Here is a 23856-nt window from a genome sequence, read left to right on the forward strand (position 1 = left end):
GACTGATGGTCAATCAAGAGAAACCCACACTGAAATTGTTAAGAGCTGGGAAGTGAGCCAGTTTGCAATCACTATAGGAACTGCTTGAGCTGAGTTCCTTGTTGCCACTCTGGTAATGAGCATTCCTCAAAGGATGCCACTTTGCATAGTTTAGTCCTCTCTGATGCAAAATATGTCACTACTGAAATCAGGCTGAATTGTTTTAAAAAGGAGTGTCAATAAAATTAAGCTCAACCTATTCACTGATTACAAGAACAATAAAAATAAATGGTGGCCCTTATGCTGTAAAAAGTCCACCAGAAATATATGGAAGGAAATACACTTTGAGAGATTTAGCTCTGAATCTGATCTTCACTGCATTTGTTTTCATCTGCTCTTCATGGAATCATATAAGAGGGTAAAGTGGGGTGAAAAATTCATCAATTCATAATAGGAATTTTTCCTCAGAAGTAATGAAGAAGAGAAAGTTATTTTCAAGTAAAGTGGAACTTTTCAAAAATATATATTATTATAAAAAGCCAAATGGACAGATTACTTGGATGAATTCACATTCTCTTGCTTCAGAAATGTCTTCACAGAACAATGAAACTCTAGGCATAGTAATATCAATTTATTATTTCTAGTTCCTATGGAAACACGCATTCCACTTACAGAGTCCAACCAACATGGACACAAATGCAAAGCAAATACACTTAGGGAGAAATCATATAATTTTTATCTCTAGGAAAATGAGCTCTGAGATACCAGAAACAATTGCCAAGAAGGGCCCACAGTCAATATGAAACCTTCTCTGAAGCTACTAGCCATGAGTGCCATTAGGAAAACAAAAGCAAAAACATAATCCTACACTTTGTAGTCCCACAGGTGGAAATGCCATATGTAAACAAACATCACACAGAGAAATATGAAGGCTGAGAAAAGACTAGGCCAAACTCAAAGAAAGAAAAAAAGACAGAAAGAAAGGCTGATTTACATATGAATACTGCCTTGTTCAATAAATCTCAGTATTTAAAAATGAATCTCCTAAATAAGGTCATATAAATGAGAGTACATACAGTACTTGTTTACAAAGCTGTTAGTTATGCAGAACTGTGACCTCAAGAGAGATAATTAGGTAAAAGTATAAATATGTTTAAATCAATCAGTAAATATTTGTTGGGACTCTATGCTAAGCACTATGCTAAGGTCTGTAAAGGGAAAAATGAATTTTAATTCATTTGAGAAGAATTTATTGTGCATTTCTGTTGTGCCATGTACTAAGACAACCATCAGGGAACATAAAATAGTTAAGATACCACTCTAGCAAAACAGAAATTGTTTGCAATACAATTTCTGGGCAACACATGCTACTGAAATAGCATTATAAGATGCAAAATGGGTCACATGAATAGTACAGACATGTGTGCAAACAGTTTTCAGAAGAGAGAGATCATGGCGGCTGAGTTGGTAAGAGAGGTTTCCACAAATGACATGAGAATTGACTTGGGTTTGAATAATGGATGAAGGGAAATGGACAGTGAATGCAACTGACAAAGGGGACAGAGCAGGAATTCACAAGGTTGGTCTGGGCACTGGAAAAAACCTGAGGAGGGGAGAGACAACGATGGAGAGTTAGGCTGAGGCCAGAAACAGAAATGCCCCTTAACCGGATAAGGCGTTTCTTTGGAGTGATGCAAATGCTCTGGAAGTAGAGACAGGTGGTGAATGTACAACACTGTGATTGTTACGAGAATTTCACCTCAATAAGTTTTGTTAATGTCCATGATGATGATAAAAATTATTACTATTGTTAACTGCAAAATACTGGAAATATCTAAACATCCAAACATGCAGAGACTGGATGTTGGAAATCCATACGATAACATTGGAAAGTCCACCTGATTAAAAAAAAAAAAACCTGAATATTTTCTAAATATAATATCACAGGAGAGTATTTAATGACACAGAAATAGGTTCATAGTGTATTGTATAACAAAGCAAATCCCAAAACAGTTTACCACATCAAATCTATAATAAAAAGAGTGGAATGATACAGTCTGAGTGTTAGCATCATGAATGATTTCAATTTTCCTTTTCCTTATTTTTCATTACAAACATCTAAACAGTTTTTTAAGATTAAAATTTTTATTAAAAATGTGTTTTCATGTAAAATACAGAATTTTATCAGAAGACTCATTGCAGATCTAGAACTTAGCAAGATGATTCAGGATCCTTTTCTAGATAGAGCCACGCATAAAGTAAAAGAACTGCACACAACATGGGACTTTTAAATAGCAACTTATAACATTTGCTGGAATTAAAATGAACTTCAGGTGACGCTACAGCTTACTCCACAGCACCTGTAAATTTTCAACAATTTCTTTTTTTTTAATCTGATGATATTTATTCTCACCTCTGCCTGAGAGTGACAACATGAAGACTAGCCTATTTCTACACTGTTTTTCTGTTTATATTTTTTTTTAGATTTTATTTATTTATTTATTTGAGAGAGAGAGCACAAGCAGGGGGAGCAGCAGAGGGAGAGGGAGAAGCAGGCTCCACGCTGAGCAGGGAGCCCGATGCGGGGCTCGATCCCAGGACCCTGAGATCACGACCCGAGCCGAAGGCAGACGCTTAACGACTGAGCCACCCAGGTGTCCCCGTTTTTCTGTTTTTAAAAGTAACTCGAATAACACTAACTTTCATGTAGTCCATGGTCTTCCTCCTTTTCTTTTGGCTTACAATACTTGTTTTTCTTTGAAGGTGTTGCCACAGAAAGGGCTCTTCCTCTCAAAATATGCAATTCACCATCACTGCTCACTTCCTCCTTTTCCTCATTCTTAACGACTCCCCTTGAATATGGTTACCTTACGTCACTAGAGTCATCAACTCCAGGTTATTTTCATTTCTTCTCCTTAGTATTACCAAGGTGGGGTAAAAATAAAGGCAATCAGATGAAACTCTTACCCTTAGTTCAGATTTCCTCCATATTTCATGAAATCCATCAAACAAATGCCCAGATTATATTTCACAGTAAGATGAGCAAAAGCACACCTCTTCAGCTGTAGGCCCCTTTCCTTGTGCATTCATGGATGCCAAAATCAGAACCTACAGTTCGGGAGCTGCACACAGTTGCATCTTGTTTTGAGTTTTTGTTTGCAAACTGTCAGTAAGATCAGAATAAATTGCATGATATGCAGTCCAATATGTATATTCTTGAGCACATCTCAATGTATCCACCAAAAAATATTCATAGCTGCAGGTGTACAAAAAAAAAGGCAGAATTATGGCTTGATTTGCCTTGATAAGCATGGCAATTTTCTGTACACTTTTCATAAAGTGCTAATCAATTTCAGCTCAAAATAGATTGAAACACCCAACAGATTGCTGCCATAGTCCACAAATGTTTGTCATTCGTAGGCTGTGGCAATAATGTGAATTCTGAGAAAGAAAACTGCAACTGAACTATACCTTGTAAAAATCCCTTCCATTTGTCTTAATAACCCTTGAAGCAACGCTAAGAATTATTTTGGAATCACATAAATTTGGATTTTCCATTTCTTTCTTGTTACATCTAAGTATTGCTTGTAACATAGTAATATCTGTTGTAAATATGATTATAGATGGATTATATTTAGAACTCAGTGTAATGATGATATTTAAGAATCAGATATCACATCCATATTGTTTAATATTCTTCTAAAGTATAATTACAGACATCACATTCAATTTGGAACTGAATCATCACAGACTTCTGCAATAAATTACTCTTTGTATCTTTATCTGTTAAATATAGAATAATTTTTTGATAATGTTTTGTCAATATTCTAGTCCTTCCATTAAGGTTATTTCACAAACACTTTGAGGTGTTAATATTCATATTAATGCACCTTTCCGAGTAGCAGTGCTCCTGCCATATGAATCATTCATCTGCCTGGGATGTTTTGCCAAACACAAGTGCCAAAACTTTGCTGAGCACTGTTATACTCCTACAAGGGAGCCTCTGCTCAAAACTGAGCGTATACTTTCCCTTTCGTTAAGTGTGAGAAGCAAATGGTAATGACATTTAGATCTGGGTATGATATGCTCTCCATGTAAAGTAGGAAATTAAATGAGAATAGGTAACATTTCAAATTTTCACACCTTCCTCTTTAAAACTACAAAAGCAATAAAATAATATGTGGGGGGTGGGGATAAAAGCCACACAGTTTGGCCTTAGAAAAAAAGAGTACTTGAGAGTTGTGACTTAAAGCAACTTCTGTGATCACCATCTGCCAAAAAATTTATCACCAAAATCAGAGGCAGTAGAGTGTCACAGACCCAGTCTCTGTGGTCAGGAAGCCTATGTTTTTAAGTTGACTTGGCCATTAAATATGTGACCTTGAACAACTCACTATATCTGTTTCCTCATCTATAAAAAGGGGATTATGAGTAACTCATGATAAGTGAGACAATGCATGCAAAGTTCTGAGGATTAAATGAGATAATACATACCCAGCTCTTAGCAAAGTAGGTTCCAGTCAATTCTTAGTAAACATTAGCTGTTCTTATCAGCATCATCACCATCATCACCATCATTTGAAAGAGCAGTTCTAGACCCACAGTCTGAGTATGATAGTTAAGTGTTCTTACCTGCTTTATACCAACTATCTGCCAAAGTATTTGTTTCTAGGTCTGGGTCCTCCTGACTCACACATATTAACCTATTTTCTAAAAGAGATGATAACATGTTTGGAAATCCAGTCAGCTCTGCATGAAATGGTAAACCTCTTGGCCCAAATTACCATCCACTAATCTTGTTAAAATAAGGGTGAAAAGGGTATGTAAAAAATGTGAAACACACTTAGAAAGTGTTCCTGACTCTCCTACACAAATGGAAAACTGTCATCTTTTCTTTATTCCAGATCTAGTATAACAGTAGCTGTATTCATTGATAAGCTGTTCCCATAATGTCACTCTTCTTACTCATTAGTGTCATCTCTGGAATTTAGCTAGACAGTCACCTGCACGGAGCCATGAGAGTTTCAAGAGCCACTGAGCAAAAAGTTTATGCATTCTGACCTTAAAAAAATTGAATCTGATTTTGTTTCCAGAGAGGAAATTCATTTATTTACCCAATGAAAAAACAAAAACACACCATTCAGGAAAAACTCACTAATGTACTTAAAATGTAACCACAAAAATACATTTCAAATATTCTTAATTAATTACTATGGTCAAAAGGAAAACAGCTGACTCAAAAGCTGACTCAAAATCTCTACACTAAATATCTTCCTTTTCTTTCTTCCCCCTTCGAATAGTTCTGTTAGGTAGTTGCTATGGAGCAAATCGATGCACAAAAGCAGTCAAAGCAGAAACATATTCAAGTGAATTCAGGTTATTAAAAAATACATATGTATTTTAGACATTATTTTCCTGAGATCACACAGAGTGCTTTGCCAATTTCCCCTTGACACTCTATTAGATTTTATGTACTTGTGCTTTTCTTCAAAATGCCAAAACATCAGCACAAACAACTTCATGTGATAAATTATCACCTCGTTCACTTTTCCAAAGACAATTTAAATACAAGTTATAAATGAAAGTTGCTTTATAAGTAAATTTGATGTTGCTTATACTTCTTTTCTCCCACAATTAGAGGCATTTCCTCAAGGGCAAGCTTTTGGAACTTTAGGTGGATATAGTTACAATTAAACTTTATTGCATATTTTGCAGAGAGCAAAGCAAGATCACAGTGTATACAAAAATGCTTTGTATGTAATAAATATTCAACATGCACTTGTGAATTCATTTGAGTAAATACCTTTCACATATAAAAGATGTTTTAAATATTTGTTTTAAAAAATACCTGAACATATCACACAAGATGGCTGTTAGCCATTTTTTAATCAGTAATTTATACAAGTAGAGGTGCACCGATTCCAGAAATGAGCAAGAAAAACCACTGTATAGAGAAAGAAAATGGAGATTATGTTCATACTCAATAATTTCAAATTGTTATTCTTACCTTTACAAAATATATTGTTTTTATTTTATAATTTATAAGTTGTATTACTACAGTATCATTTATTAATATAGATCACATATATAGGAACATGTGATCAACTTTATTTTCACCAATGGTGTGAATGTTCAAAAGAGTTTGAAGAACTACACAAAATGGAAAACTCTTCATTCACAGATCAAATTCACGCAGTTATTTTATGTTATTAAGATCTATTCTCTAACAATTTTATCAAATGTAACTGCCGGGTGCATTAATATAGGTTCTCACTGCCTGGTAGTCCACATAGTAAAAGCCACATGTGTCTTGAATAGCAGGTTGCTCTGTAATCTTACACATTTCAGCTTCAAGTTTTAGCTCCTATTTTAGTTTTAGTTTCAGTTTTAGTTTAGTTTGGTTTTGGTTTTGGTTTTATTTCAATGAGAGGAAAAATAAAGACCGATGATGAACATGTGTATATTGTCTTTACAGCTGGACAGATTCTACCCCGAGATACAGTGCACTTACTTATCTTCGGCAAACTTCTGAGTGTTCCTAAGCCTCAGTTTTTACACCTATAAAATGGTGATGATGCCTCACGGACAGATAAAAATTGGCAGGCGGGGTAGAGGCGAGGGAGTCCACAAGAGCCCAGATGGGAAGAAGTATTATCATTATTAAAGTCCAAGAATCATACATAAAACAGAAAGCAAGTATTTGCAATAATGTGGAGAAAATGGAACCCTGATTCTTTGCTGGTGGGGGATGTAAAATGTCACAGTCTCTGTGACAAACTGTTCCTAAAATGGTTAACATAGAATCACCACATGACCCAGTAATTCCACTCCTAGGTATATATCCAAAAGAAGGGGAAACAGGTACTCAAAGAGACACTTATACACCCATGTTCTTAGCAGTATTATTCACAACAGCCCAAAGGCAGAAACAATCGAAGTGTCCACACAGGAATCCATAAACAATTTACGGTATATACACATGATGGAATATTATTCAGCCATAAAAAGGAATGAAGTTCTGATACATGCTACAACACACAGGAGACTTTAAAACATTATGTTAAGTGAAACAAACCAGTCACAAAAGGACAAATACTGAATGATGCCACTTACATGAAATATCTACAATAGACAAGTTCAGGGAGACAGAAAGAAGATTAGAAGTTACCAGGGGTTAGAGGGAGGAAGGATTAGAGGGTTATTGCCTAATGGTATAGAGTTGCTACTGGGGTGTTGAAAAAATTTGGGAACTAGACAGTTAATTGCACAACACCATGAATATACTTAATGCCACTGAATTGTATACTTAAAATGAATAAAGTGGTAAATTTATGTTCCATATATTTTACCACAATAAAAATTTTTAATAAATAAAAATAAAATTATATTATTATATCCTCTCTAGTAGAATTCTTTCTACTCTACTCTCCTCCTCTTTACAGTAAAAATTCTTGAAATGGTTGTCTTGGCTCCTAGCCTCCACTTCTGATGTAACTCAGCAACCCACTTCAACCTGTCCTGGGCCCCACAGCACTCCTGAAATGCCTTCCACCAACCACACCACACAGCGCCTTGCTGCCAAATCCTTCCCTGATAGATAGCCTATTGACTACCACCTCATTCCAAAAACACCCTGCTCCCTTGGTTTCTTGAAAGGACACTCTAGGTTTTCCTCCTCCCTCTCTGACCTACCCCTGCTCAGCTTTGCTTTGTTTGCTGTTTTGGTTTTTTTGTTTGTTTTGTGTTTTGTTGGTTTGCCTAGGTTTGGTTGTGGGTCATTCACCCTCTGTTCATCCTTCCATTTTTTTCCCCTTCAGGTTCCTTATTTTGGACCTCCTTTCATCCTATTCCACAGACCCTCACTAGGCTTATCCATCCCCTCCCAAGATTTCAGTAAAGATGGTTGTGTTTTCCCAAACCCTCTCCTCCTTCCTTTTCTGTCCCTACCTTGGTGAACTGCTCCAGCATTCTCTCCACTAGTCCAAGCCATAATGTCATCCTTTTCCCTCCCCCACAAACTCACTTACACACACACACACACACACACACAAACTCACACTCAATATTTTTAAATCTTAGGTCTAACTTTAAAAAAAAAAAAAATCCAAATCAACACAACTTTAATTGCATCTTTAAAACACAAATAAATACTCTGGTTTTTCTTCAGATCAAATAAATCTTTCACCTTTTACTAAAATATCACAAATAAATCTAAAAAATCATCTGACATCTTGCTGTTTCTATAGCTGGGCAACTTAGATCTTATTCATCAACCTGAATTGTTTCTTTTTCAGAAACATATATACCATCCAAAAATTTTCTGTTATCCTTGTTTTTAACTGCTGTGGCTTGCTGAATCAAAGCAGCTGAGTTTGATACAAGGTCAATGTCATTTCCTTCAAGAATTAACTCAGCTTTCTTGAGATACCGAACAAGCAACACCTAGTCTCATCTGAACCCTGCGGATATATTTTCACCCAAGAAATTTCTGATTTCAACAAGGGAACCATTCTCCTGAATAACCATGTTGGTGGGGAAGTGAGCATGCATAGACCTCATTTTGTAGGGGAAGCCCAGTGTAAAGCCCTTGATCATGTTCTATACACGACTACAGACAGTGAGAACAGTAGCCAGTTCTTCCCTACTGCCCCAACATTTGTCAACCCAGAGCTTCTTCTTTTTCTTTCCAAAGAGACTGAGTTCTACACTGATGTGATTGAAGTCCCTTCGCAGAGTTCCTCTGGGGTCCTTCATAGTAACAGTACGTCCCTTCAGAGTGATGCCGACCTTTTCTGGAATGTCAACTGTCTGATCACTGAGAATGGCCTTCATTCTCACAATAGATGCGGCAAAGAGCAAGTCTAGCTTTTTAATAGCTCTGGAAGTCACTCACTCCTTTCTATCCCTACAACCAATGTCAGTTATTGTCCCCACGATACTGCCAGCTTATTAAGTGATGGCCCTGCCTCTCATTCCATTTCAATCTCTTCTCTTCAGTGAATCCGCAATCAAATTTCTGAAGTACCAATCTCTCTCTACTACTCTCCTCTATAAAAATCTTGCATGGTTCTTCACTGCCAGAATCATGCTACAAGGCGGCACGTATCTTCATAATGTAGCCTCACCTTACCTGTGGCATCTCTCCCCTCCCCCACCCCAAACTCAGTGTTCCAAGCACAGTAAACTCTTCCCTCCCCCACCCTAAACTCAGTGTTCCAAGCACAGTAAACTAGTCTCAGTTACTAAGCCACGTTTGCTGAGCCCCACAGGCACACCACCAAACCTGGACTTAGGACAGTGAAAGAGAACCCATGCACTCCAGGACAGCAGACATAAAGGACTCTCCCGGCAAAACGACCGGAAGCTCTCTCGACCCATCAGCCTCTGCATTTAGTGTCCTCCATTTTCTCCTCCAAACATTTCACCCAGTGAACTTATATTTTTCACTGAACAAAGCTACTGGTTCTTCCACAAGCTGTTTCCTGAAGCCCCAAAACAGAAACCCTGAACTCCCAAAACCCTACATTTTTCCATTATACTCTTAATTTACCCCTTTCATAATCTTTATGGTACTTTACTGTAATTTTCTGTTTGCTACTCTCCTCCCACTCCATTCCAATTGACTTTAGATTCCTCGAGGACAAGACTTAACTTATTCATCATTATATGTCTGAACCCAGCTCAGTCTCTAACACAATAGTAAGCCATCAATAAATCTGTGAATAAATCAATGTCTCTGGATTATTTATTAATAACCATTAAAAAGCAAAGTTCTGTTAAATACATATTTGAACATGGTGATTTTAATACTTTACCTAGCTTTTTTTTTTTAAAGATTTTATTTATTTATTTGACAGAGAGAGAGAGACAGTGATAGAGGGAAGCAGGTGGGAGAGGGAGAAGCAGGCTTCCCGCTGAGCAGGGAGCCCCATGCGGGGCTCGATCCCAGGACCCTGGGATCATGACCTGAGCCAAAGGCAGATGCCTAACCAACTGAGCCATCCAGGCGCCCCGTAGTTAGCTTTTAATTATTCTACAAATAATAATTTACAATGCCCAGTGTTTTCTACCAAAAATAATTAAAATAGACAATTTAGGGACAAGTCACTTGCCACTGAGCCTTAACTAGTTTTCTTATATATCTATATTTGATCAGTAATCATGTATTATATCATAATCCTGTTAAAGGTCCAAGACCAATCCTAGGTATCTATTCTGTAGAAACAATTATGGTTAAAAATAAATAAGCTCCAATCTAAAAATTATACTTTCTCTCCAGTTTCTCTCTCTTTTTATGGTGGCAAAATACACATAATATAAAATTTACTACCTTAACCATTTTTAGCTATATAGTTTAGAAGGGGTAAGTCTATTCATTGTTATGCAACCAACTTCCAGAACTTTTTTATCTCACAAAACTGAAAGTCTATACCCATTAAACAACTCCCCATTTCTCCCTCTCCCCAGATCCTGGCACCTACCATTCTACTTTCTGTTTCTATGAATTTGACAACTCTAGATACCTCATATAAGTGGAATTATACACATTTGTCTTTTTGTGACTAGCTTATTTAATCTTATCATGTCCTCAAGGTTCATCCACGGTATACCATGTGTCAGAATTTCCTACCTTTTTAGGGTTGAATAATATTTCATTGTATGTATATACCATGTCTTGTTAATCCATCTATCCCTGTATGGGACACCTGGGTTGACTCCACCTCTGAGCCATTGTGAATCATGCTATTCTGAACATGGTCAACCATTTCTTTTAATAACAGAAAATAAATACATGATATCACAAGCATTAAAAATAAAGAAGTAAAAGTTTACAGAAAAAAGAAGTATTTTTCCATATGTATATTTATTGCTTTTTTCTATAGATATTATTTTTAGATGAAATTTTCTTTGTGACTCACACTTTCACTAACAGACATATGTTTAACACAATCCAAACATCATGTCTGTTCTAAAAATGAATATTCATTCACTTTAATGACAAAGTAGCTCTTTTTAGCTACATTTAGATGGAACTTACTTTGGGAAAAAACTTGTCTTCTGATTTCTGGGTATATTTGATTGACATATCATAAAATACTTTATTTCATACATGAATATGTAAATAACTACTAGCCCTTTGGGGCTACATCTGAGATTTGCCACCTAAATTTGCACAGTCCAGAGACCCCAAGACAGGGAACAAACATAAGCAAAAATGAATAAATTGAGAACACAATTCACAATTATGAAACTTCTGCAATCTGTCTTTACTCACTGCTCTCAGATGCATCATTGTCAGTATCTGACCCCGTTAGGTGGCTGATAAGAGGATTTTGAAGGCCAGCAGATTTTATTTTTAACCTCTCCATATGGGTGACCTTCTAGTTTCAATGTGAGCATCATCTGCAGAGATGATCATCAAATGGCAACTCCTACCCTAAAATGTTTTGGGTAATTTTGTCAACTCAAAAATGATGCTCAGTTAAAGAACAGTATGTACAGTGCGATCTTCCTTTTATTTAAAAGTTTGTACATAAGTACATTTTAAAAGGTCTACAGGAGTACAGACAAAAATATCACGAGTAATTTACTAACACTAGGACTAAAAGAATTTTTTCAAAATGTATGCAATGTTCTGCTTGTACAATGAATAAAAGTTTAAAAGTGACTTTTGCTATCAGGATTTTCAGTGAGCTAACTTCTTTTTTAACGTGAAACATATATGACAAATATTTCAAATGTAAAACTGGACTGAAACACTGAAAGGTAATAAGATTTTATAAAAACATACATATATACACCAATGTATTAATATTTCAAGTCTAATGTTAGCAATACCAATGATAATAGAACACATTATGTTATTACATATTTCAAAATTAAGAGACACGAATTATTTTGTCTGTGATTTATAGTCCAAAATGTTATATTCTCATGAACCTTAAAGACATTGAAGATGATTCTCCATATATGAAACTCTGCATGTAAGAATAATATATAATATTATTCACCCATCTATTTGCTCAACAAATATTTAATAGATGCTATAATGTCCCAGAGACAGATTCAAAGCTATATCTGACAAAACAAAAAAGAGAGCAGTCTCAACACATCAAGGACCTCAGTAAGGCGACAAAGACAGATGCTAGCTTATTATTATTACTAGACCAGGTGAGCAGTTCACTCAAGAGTAGAAGAGAAAGAGGCTGGGGGTTCAGAACGAAGCAAGCACAGAATTCTTCCCTGAAAGGTCAAAAAAAGGCACTCCAGAAAGAAGATGAGGAAATTAAGCTTTGGGAATGAGCAAAAATTTACCTGGGGCTGAGCCCAGGTTTGCACAGGTAAAGTGACAAGTCTCTAGGCAGCAAGAACAAGTAGGGCAAAGGTACAGAGACTGACGAAAATTGCTTAAAATATTTTCCTTTGTAGGCTCTTTTCCTCAGTCCTGAGAAAATAAAACACAGTTGTATTTATCTCTGAGATGAACTTTCAGGGAGCACTATCGTTCAAAAAGACAAAACAGTGTAACTCTTTCAACATTCATGATCTCCTACTCATCCAGAGGAACCCTTATTTTTTGCACTAAGCTGCCTCTTCTTTCGTATTCCTTTATAAATTCCCATTTACTCAGGATTTAAGAACACCACCACATACCAATATGGGACAAAGGGATGACTTCAGATATTCATCACAGGCAGTTTGGAGAAATAATTATGACTAAAAAATGCCCCATTTCCTGACAAAACTTGATTAAGAACAGCAGTTAGCAGGGTTAAGGGGGAATTCCCCATTCCCTAAGGAGTGTAATTTAAATGAAAATATACTTTTTTTGGACACATTGGTTAGAATGAGTTTACAGAATACCTAAGCTATGAGAAAATACTCTGATGTCCACACAAAGCCTCTTGAGGCAACAGCACGGTGTGGCTGGCAGGGACCTGAGTAAGGAATGAGGGAAAGGGGAGGAAGGCACCTGCTCCCCACTCTGACACATTCTTGAACAAGGAAGGCTCACAGTAAGGTCCAGCTGCTGGCGTACACTGTTATTCATTAATATTCTAGAAATCAATGGAATTTTAGGGTGTACCTGGTATGTTCAATGTGCTTCTGTGCCCTGGCATTCTTGTAATGCTTAGCAGTAGCTGCCAAAACTAAAAAGTATGAAACTAGTACAGAAAGGATTCCTAATATGTCTAAATGTAGATACATCCAGATCCAGGTAAAACATTAAAGATTTTAAATAAAAGTCGATTGTCACCACTTCTTACTCTCTCTTGTTCTCTTCCTCCCAACCAAAAGGAACAAAATCATAGTTCCAGTAAATTGATGGCAATGTCTTTTATGATATACGACTCTCGGGGAAGAACCTGTCAGTTTGTTCAAATGAACAAGTTTATTTTCAAAAATCGTATTTGGGAGAGAGTTCCTGGAAGCATGCTAAACCATGCAATGACAAAACTTACTCTGTGCCTAGCACCATCTGCTGACACCCTTCCAGCCAATTCTCTTAATATAATAAACCATACAAGCCAAGAAATGTAATGCAGTCAGCAGAACGTAACCACACCCACTGTACATGTATATTCAATGAGATAGTCTTTAACAGATTCCATAGCTATTTTGCAACAGAACAAAAGATGGACTGAGCAACTACATTTGTTAGTTTTCCTCTGTCAGCTACATTTATCACAGTATTAATCATCCAGATTTGTATGTGATGGTAAAGAAAAAACATGAATTGTAGTTGTCTTCCCTCCTCTGATGGTAGGTGCTGTCATTTTAACTGGAATGATTGACATTCGACATCGAGCAGTTTTCTGGAAAGGAACTTGTGCACCTCTCAATGGCACATCTGGTAGCTGCAGATGGTGAGGATTAGCATAATTTTCCCAGCAACGATGCGCCAAAAGCATAACGCAAATTAAGACTTATGCCTGATGTCAATTGTTTGTTTCTTGCCAATGTTAATATAAAATCTTCTAGAGATGGTTTTAATGCGTTCTCTCAGCTCAAACTCCAGGAAAAAACCCAGAAAGCAATCCCAATTGCCCTGCAGGTGGACTTGAATACTTTTAACACAGCCTAATGCCACTATCGCTCTCCCTTCCTCTTGTACAAAGATGGTTAGGTCTCCTGCTAGGGGTGCAACCAGTACACGATGTGGTGTCAACAAAATGCATGCCCTCTCTGATGCATGAAGATTTGATCTGTATCATATCTGCATGTGTAGTATATTTACTATGTCCATATCACTGATGCAGTAGAAGCAAGATTTCAAAGAAGCATGAAGTAAGGTATCTGTTCTGTGAAGACAAGGAGGAGAAAACTGAGCACCTAATCTATACAAGAACAGCTCCAGGCTCCCTGAGAGATAGGACAGTATATAAGGTAGACCGCTTTTTCTCAAAGACTGCAAAATGAAGAAGAAAAGCTTAGGTTATAAATACACAGTGTGATATGTTGTAAGTGATATGAGCCCCAGTGAATAAGACTCGAGGCAATGTATAAATGCCCAGATGAGTGGACAAATATAATCATGCTGGAAGACCTACAGAAAGATAGATCAACTTTTACATGAATTAGGCTAGAAAGGCATCCCTTGAAGGGATACTTGAGACCTGGAACATAGGGCATATTTTAGTTAACCTATTAGTAAGCAAATATATTCAAGAGAAGAAAAAAAAAAAATCAGACCTAAATGGTACAATTCAAGGTTAACAGGACAATAAGTCACAGCGGTATATGAGGGAATCTGTAACATCCATATTGACCCACAGGGTTAACATAAGTGAGTAATGGGAATAAAAGTCCACATAGCAATGAAATGGGGAAAAAAAGTGGAGGAGTGATATAAAGAACAAGTACACCACACAAAGCAGAGATTCAGTTCCTAGGTAAGGTGTAAGTTATTATTACTACAACCCTAAGTTATTTACCATATTTATTGATACATACTCAACCTTGTTTCTAAAATGGTTAAAAAAAAATTCACCAAAAAAGCATACAATGTACAAGATGAAATAAGGTAAAAATAATGTGCTGGGTAAAGCAGAGCAGAGCTAACACTTCATTATTCAAGTAGTGATATTGACTTAAAGCTCTGAAGCAGATATCTTCTATCCCCTGAACTGCTGTGTTCCTAACGTGTGCAAACACCCCACAACCCTAACATGCTTGGGTTCTCCTCAGAGTAACATTACTAAAGTTAGCAGCGTTAGACCTCTAGTCCTTGATACTATTTTCTTAAACTCATCTTAATTTTAATGCAATTTAAAAGTATAAATACTGGGGCGCCTGGGTGGCTCAGTCGTTAAGCCTTCAGCTCAGGTCATGATCCCAGGCTCCTGGGATCGAGCCCCGCATCGGGCTCCCTGCTTGGCGGGAAACCTGCTTCTCCCTCTCCCACTCCCCCTGCTTGTGTTCCCTCTCTCGCTGTGTCTCTGTCAAATAATTAAATAAAATCTTAAAAAAAAAAAGTATAAATACTGCTCGCCTAATATGATTGAAATTATTATTTTAAAGACAATTATGTTTCGGATATAAATTAGAAAGACTATTCCCGAACCAAAATTTTGATTAAGATTTGTAGTTGCAATGATCTCTACCAGTGCTTCTTTAATATTAATAGATGTTTATACTATTATCTACTAGTATTAGGGATAAAAAAAATTTCCATTTACATGAAAAAAACCTATATGAAACAACTAATAGCATTACCTAATAATGAAGCACTAGAAGTATTCTTCTAGAAATATTGTTGCTCACATTTTAAACTTTTTTCTGAAGTGCTGACCAATGCCATGGACATTTGAAAAAGGAATAAAAGAGTTATGTATTGAAAATGAAGTAACAATTTCATCACTTGCAATATAACTGCACAGCTAAATAGAGAAAGAAGCACCTGAAAAACTAAGCGGTTATTCTCTTCTTTGCAAAAAAAAAAAGAGAGAGATAAAAGAATACAATTCTTTCTATCTTCCTTTTAATTATTAATTAAGTGATCATAAGAAAAGGACTTCACCCCAATTTTCTCATCCGCAAATACAAGCAAGTATCTAATATATATTGTTATTTTCTTCAAGGTAAAAAAAATGTTTTGGGGAAAATCAGACAAGTCAATGTATCCACGTGTTTTTAGTTATGAATACATCCAAGTAACTCAAAGAAGGATTTTCAAAATGGGAAAAGGTATCATTTAAAAGCTATAGGCTGGGGCGTCTGGGTGGCTCAGTCAGTTAAGTATCTGCCTTGGGTTCAGGTCATGATCCGGCTCAGGCTCCCCGCTCAGTAGGGAGTCTGTTTCTCCCTCTACTCTTCACCCCACTCGTGCTCTCTCTTGCAAATAAATAAAATCTTTTTTAAAAAATAAAAAATAAAAGCTATAGGCTGCTAAAGACAATTCTATCTTTAATAGGCTTTTTGAGCATTTAGAAAATTATGCAGTCAGGGATGCTGTAGTGAGTTCTTTTTTTTTTTTTTTTTTAAGATTTTATTTATTTATTTGACAGAGAGAGAATGAGAGAGAAAGCACATGAGAGGGGGGAGGGTCAGAGGGAGAAGCAGACTCCCTGCCGAGCAGGGAGCCCGATGCGGGACTCGATCCAGGGACTCTAGGATCATGACCTAAGCCGAAGGCAGTCATTTAACCAACTGAGCCACCCAGGCGCCCCGCTGTAGTGAGTTCTTATCTAGCCTAGTCTAAAAGTCTCTCAGAGGTCCTTTCCTTCCCCTAACAAGAATTTACAGAGCGTGTGTGTGTGTGTGTGTGTGTGTGTGTGTGTGTACAGCATAATCCTAGGCTCTAAGGCTACAGAAGGAATCAGAAAAGTGTTCTTGTGGAACATGGAGTCCAACAGAGGAGACAGCAGTTAGAGAATCACACAAATAAATGTGAAATTACATTGTGGTAAGACAATAATGAGATAAGTGCTACTAAAGAAAAAAAAGAAGTATAGAGACAAAGTCAAAGGTCTATGCTATGCTACCCTAGCATAAAATAACTAAGATCATTTCACTATAAAAACTGTTCACATTGGAATTGAAATAATATAACAGTCATAACCCCCAAATTTGCTTATTAAAAATATGTATTTTTACATATTTTTATACCCTAGGCTGCAAACTGAGAATATTGGCGATAATAGCTGGCAGTACTCCAGGCATTTAGGGAATTCTAATCTGAAGAAGCTCATAGATAGACTTCAATCCTGTGCATTCTCCTTGACTCCAAAAGAGAAACTTCTGGACAAATGTTAGCCCTGAAGAACACAGGAAATCACTTAAGCAAAAAATCTTTCCTTGGTAATTCTCTAACAAGGTTCTCAAATGATTTGTTTCATTTTCTGTATGCATATGAACTTCTTAAATCCCTGGACGATTATATTATTGATACTACCACAGTATTCTTTTAATATTTTTGCCATTATCTTATCAAATGTAGTCCTCTCTAGACACCATCCTGTTCTCCTACGATAAAGCAAAGAACTGCTAGTTTCTGACATGCTCAGATATTTCAAATGTTTTTTTTTCTCACTGTTAAGAATTTTTATTAGTTCTCCCAATCTGTTACAAGTAAAAGACTAAATCTCTCAATAGCATCTTTCAAAAGTGAAAACCCCATTAAATAAAGAATCTTTTTAAAATCAATTTTTGCTCCTAATTCACTAATTGAGCAAGAAAGCTAAGCCCCCTAATTCTTAATTCTTCATCTATAAAGCAAATATGCTGGAAGGAATAACAAATGTGACCTGGTACCTGACATAATAAATGGTATCCTAAAATAAATACATATGTGTGTGTGTGTGTGTGTGTGTGTGTGTGTGTGTGTGTGTGTGTGTAGGTAGGGGTAGATGACTGATAGATGAATAGAAGATGAACAGATACATAGATGGGCAGATAGATGATAGAAGGAGAGAAACAGACAGATGATAGACACAATAATATGATAGAGATGATACACAGATGAATAAGTAGCTACATGGATAGATAGATGACAGAGACAGACAGACAGAAAGATAACAGATGGATGGATAGACAGACAGATAGGTGCGAAAACTGACAACATAACAAATGAAGGTGAGTTAGGCAATAACGTTAGAAAATTCAGATATTCTTTTTTTTTAAAGATTTCATTTTATTTATTTGTCAGAGACAGAAAGCATGCAAGCACAAGTGGGGGGGATGGGGGATAGAGGGAGAAGCAGGCTCCCCACTGAGCAAGGATCCCAATTCCAGACTCAATCCCAGGACCCTGGGATCATGACCTGAGCTGAAGGCAGACGCTTAACCAACTGAGCCACCCAGGTACCCCAAATTCAGATACTCTTAAAGGACTATCACAGGACTGAAATCAGCCCCTTGACCTGCCCCCCCTTTTTTTTCAATAAAATGGCTAAAGATAAAATATTCCAAGTATCTTCCAAGGGAATGAAATCTTCTAATGCAATAACTCTTCCAAGAGAAGACATTGCCTAACTAGCAGTACACAGATAGATGAGAATGCAAACACTGAAACCAATTATACAAAAAAAAAAAAAAAAAGCCTAATTTCTGTCTGACACTACATACTCTGATAAACAAAGATATGTAATTTTTTATGAAACTGATCCACTGTTGTGAAATTAGATGCTTCATATGACTGAAATTTGTATCTACCACCATGGTCACAGTTTCTTGTGGTAAGTTTTACCTGCCTTTCACATAAAATATACCCGGTATTAAACAGCAAGAAAGAATCCCTACCAAAAACATTAACCAAATATTTAACAAATGCCTGCTTATATCCAGGCACTGTTCGAGACACTCAGAATTTATTAAGGAAGAAATGCACCAACATACAACATCTCTTATCACAGGGCACAAATATGGTGAATGGATGCTAGCAGGATGCCCAAAACACAGCTATGTAATAAGCTACAAAGATAAAATGAATAAGTGGAAAAAATCCCTTAAAGAAGCATAAATATCATTGCTGTGGCAGAGGTACAGGCTGCTCAGAGACTCAAGCAATAATCAGAAATAGAGTGGAGTTTAATCATATAAAACAGAGCCACCTTGGATGGCAAAACCGTCTGTCCAACTGCATGGTGTAACCAAAAGCCACAAGTGAAATATTTAGTTAGATACCAGTTTTCCTTTTCCTCAGTTTCTCTCATGCACACACACATACGGGCTATTAGACTATTCTTTTTTCTTTTTTTATTTTATTTTATTTTATTATGTTATGTTAGTCACCATACATTACATCATTAGTTTTTGATGTCGTGTTCCACGATTCATTGTTTGCGCATAACACCCAGTGCTCCACTCAGTACGTGCCCTCCTTAGGGCTATTATACTATTACAGTCCATCACTGTCAGTCCTGATGCCTCTCCCTTCTCCACCATCATATACACAAATAAGCTGCTCCTCTTCAAGGTCTATTCCAGTGCACACCTCTTCTGCAAGCATCCCTCTAATTGAATAGGATCTTAACCCTCTTTTATTTCTCCGAGGCACAGTCTCTGCTTTTACTACTGAATGGTAAATTTTTGGTATTTTTTAATCCCTTTTTGAGATTTAAAAAAAAAAAATACCTCTATTTTAGCCCTTACATAAAATATACATTTTCTGAGAAATATCTAGAGAGATATTCATGGAATTAAATTCAGAAAGAGAGTTTACATGTAGCTAGCTACTTATAAATACATACATATTTAGTTTTTATAAAAATTTTTAAATAAAAGATTTATTTTAGAGAGGGAGGGAGGGAGTGCGTGCACACATGAGTGGTGGGAGAGCTAGAGGGAGAAAGAGGGAGAGAGAATCCCAAGCAGACTCCCCAGAGTGTGGAACCCAACGCGGAGCTCAATCCCACAACCCTGAGATCATGACCTGAGCCGAAATCAAGAGTCAGACACCCAAACGACTGAGCCATCCAGTCACCCCTATTTTTTATAAAAACTTCTACAGGACTTTCTATTCACCTCTCAAAATTTTTTGTCAAAATTTGTCAGCACTGATGCTGACAAATAAGTCACTTAATTTATTGCCCTGATATTAATAGTAAATAACTTCACTTTGGCATAAATTAAGAATTATTTAGCTTCACCAAACTTCATGTCCTCTTCATATACGGTGAATGTTTTATCACACACTTCTTACAGGTCACACATTCTCCAGGTATTTTTTCTACACACAGCTCTTTGGCACCTTTCTTTCATTTCAACACACAACCATTCTTTCTTTCATTTAAAAACACACCAACGTATTAAATGTAATACCTTGATAAGTACACAGTAGATACTAGATAAATAATTATTAATTGAGTTTTCTCTTTTCATTTAAGGATTCAAATTTTCCAAACACCTTCGCCAAACTATTGAGGAAGTTTCTCCTCATATCAAGAACAATCTTCCGTGCCTTGTGCTACTAAACGTGGAATCATTTCTAGCCATCCACACCAGACGGAAGGAAGGAAGGAAGGAAGGAAGGAAGGAAGGAAGGAAGGAAGGAATAAAAAAGAAAAAAGAAAGAGTATTAAGCATTTTCTCTTTCAAGAGTCTGTTTTGCAGTTTCCATGCTGACAGACTTCACAATAAAAGTCTTACACAAATTACCCTCCTTTGCAGTGTGCCAAGAATGACTTAATGCTCAAAGGTCTATTGCATAGATGCCCTGACCTCCTATCATATTATTAATTTCTGGAAAAGGCAAAGGCTCAAGGCTGACTCTTCTTCTCAGGTGTGCACTCGCTTTCGTGTACTGAACAATGGTACTTTAGACGTGGATTCATTAGATTGAGATCACATCAAATGTTCTACAGTGCCCAGCTGGCATTCTAAAACTGATTATTATTAGAATTGATAATAATAAATATGAATGGCCATTCATTGGAAGGGAAGTCACTAAAATTCTAGGTGGCTTCATTCATTGCTTACAAATAAGAATCTGTCAACATTTCCATCAAATACATCTATTTCTAGAATGTCACAGCCACAAAAGTTATTTTGGAATAGAAGCACCATTAAAAATGTCCATGAAAGACTATTTCTTCATAATGTTAAAAATAAATTCCATTCAGCTCTATGAATTTGAAATACTTAGAATACCATATGTATTTCAATAACATATCTGTTTATTTGCTTCTGAAATGGCTATTGATAAACCTTCTCAAAATACAATTCAAACTTTTTAAAATGAAAAAAATGACAATCGATGAAATAAAACTAAGTTATACTACTCTGAGAGTTTGATACATTTCCATTTTCTAGTAGAAATAGTAGAATAAGTAAAGTTTTATAACAGAAAAATGTAAAAGATCAGATTTCAATACATTTAATGCATATAACAGAGCAGTTTATTATTGCCAAGACCAAATACTCCTGTTTCAAGTTATACCGAGGGTGTTAATGACCAAAGTTATTCTGTTTTAAAATAACTGGAATTGTTTTTATTTTTTAAATAACTAGTTTTTAGTTTTAGTTCTGTTTTTCAAGTCTTATTAATGTCATTCTTTTTTCTTCACCCAGGTATTTGGTGCCAAAGCTTTCCCTCTCTCTCTCATTTCTATTTGTTAAATGTAACTTTGTTCTTGAAGTTACCCAAAAAAAAGTCAATAATTCCAGTTACAAAAGTTACAATAAATATATGAAATGAAAAAATATATTCTTTCAACTTCAAAACTGAAAGAAATGCCTTGCTGATATTATTTTCTTTAGCGTGTGGTTCGTAGGCTCCTACATAGTACTGCTAGGTTCATGAGGGTCAGCTGCAACACAGGAAAGAATGCACAGACACCTGGGTTCTAATTCTAGTTCTCACTGTGATTTGAAATTCTAGTTCTGCTCCTAGGTCTGACTCTACACTAACATTAAAATTTCCTTGATAATAACCGAAAACAACCAGTGAAGCTATCTTCACTTTCAGGATGCATTTTCTGGGCAGTTAGTGAGTTAGTGAGTACTTTGTATGGATCAAGTATTTCTGAGGCAGAGATTTAAAAGATAAACAAAAACTTGCATATCTTTGACCTCACAAAGCCTGGAATCTAGCAGAGAAGAGAAACATTATGCAAATAGTTACATGAATATTTATGTAGAGTCATGCCACCTGCTACAAAGGAAACATTTAGTGAGAAATGGAGTGTATAACCATGTAAGGTTTCTCCGAGGAAACAACATTAAAGCCCAGACATTCAGGATGGGCAAGGGTGAGACAAGTGAAGGGGAAGGGCGGTAGAGGAAAAGTAGTCCAGTAAGAAGGAACGAGAAGTACCAACACAAGGAGGTAGGAGGGACTTGGGGTCTTTAAGGAACTGAAAGGCAACTGTCAGGGCCAGAAATGGAAAAAGAGGCAAGCTGAGTCTCCTGGGTGGATCAGTCAGACCCTGTAGGGCCTTCTTTGCAGATTTTTGTCCATGTCATAGATTGTGGACTTCATCTTAGGTGCAGAAAGTATATAACATCTTCAATGGGAAGCAGAAGCCAAAGGATTTCTGGTGATGTGGTCTGCACCTCCTGGGACACAGAACAGGACAGAGTAAGGTGAAGAATGGACAGGGGCCTGTGAAAATAATCTACAGAAGTCACTGAAGGTTTTTACACAGGGGTATGATTTGATGACACTTGCATTTGTAGAAAATTCTGTTTGCTAAGTACAGAATGGAAGAGGATACTTGTAATACAAGCAAAACTGATGATGTCTAGGACCGTGGGGTTAACAGTGGAGATGGAGGAAAGTAATCAGATTTGAGATATCAAAAACACAATGGATGGGGCGCCTGGGTAGCTCAGTTGGTTAAGCGTCTGCCTTCCAGTGAGGTCATGATCTCAAGGTCCTGGGATCGAGTTCCGCATCAGGCTCTCTGCTTAGCAGGGAATCTCCTTCTCCCTCTCCCTCTGTGCATGCGCTCGCTCTCTCTCACTCCCTCCCTCTCTAATAAATAAATAAATAAAATCTTAAAAAAAAAACAATACAGTGGACAAGACTTGGTGATTAGAGAGGGGATAGAGAATGGGTGGTGGTGTAGGGACATCTCAATTTCCCAAGTAAGCCAGGGCAATACTGAACCACCCCTGGATTATATGCTACATGTACTGTCAGAGGAGGCACAAAAGCAATCTTTGTTGAGCTTGAAACTTCGATTTCTTCAAAAGAGCTTTAGTAAAAGTAAACTAAAACTAAAAGGTCCCATTTAATTTCTAGACATCTGATATTAAAAAGTATACATTCAAATAACAACATATATTTAAATTCTAAGCCCTTAAGAAAATATATGAGAAGTGAATACCCTTTAGCTCAACACCATGTTTATAAGAATAAACACACCTGGGGCGCCTGGGTGGCTCAGTCGGTTAAGCATTATCTGCCTTCGGCTCAGGTCATGATCTCAGGGTCCTGCGATCAAGCCCCACGTCAGGCTCCCTGCTCGGCAGGAAGTCCGTTTCTCCCTCTCCCTCTGCCGCTCCCCCTGCTTGTGCTCTCTCTCTCAAATAAATTAATAAAATCTTAAAAAAAAAAAGGATAAACACACCTTCATTTCCACGTGCTTCCTGGATGACTCTCCCTACCCAGACCGCTCATTCTCACCCAAGCCACCATCACCTCTCACCTGGAATTCCTGTAAAAGCTCCTAACCAGGCCCTCTGTTCCCACTCTCACTCCCAATCTAGTCACCATACATCAGCCAGAAGTGATCCTTTAAGAACTTAAATCAGGTCACATCACGTCTCCTCTCCAAGCCTGTAATGGCTCCTATCTCCTTAAGAGGGAAAGCTAGAGTCTTTAAAGAGCCCACAAGTCATTGCGATCTGACCATACCTAGCTCCCCTCATCTCACTCACTCCACCAGCCTAAGTGGTCTCACTGCTGTCCCTCAAACACCACAGGACTTTGGC

At 37.0% G+C, this 23856-nt stretch overlaps 1 protein-coding gene and 1 pseudogene across 3 annotated transcripts in view; both read right to left on the reverse strand.

Annotated features, from left to right (window-relative positions):
* Positions 1 to 23856, reverse strand: part of PRKD1 (protein kinase D1) — a 318415-nt gene that overhangs the window by 260982 nt on the left and 33577 nt on the right. The gene's annotated exons all lie outside the window — the stretch shown is intronic.
* On the reverse strand, positions 8242 to 8811 carry LOC118536398 (large ribosomal subunit protein uL6 pseudogene; annotated as a pseudogene).

This window comes from Halichoerus grypus, chromosome 8 (genome assembly GCF_964656455.1).
Source record: "Halichoerus grypus chromosome 8, mHalGry1.hap1.1, whole genome shotgun sequence".
Lineage (NCBI taxonomy): Eukaryota > Metazoa > Chordata > Mammalia > Carnivora > Phocidae > Halichoerus > Halichoerus grypus.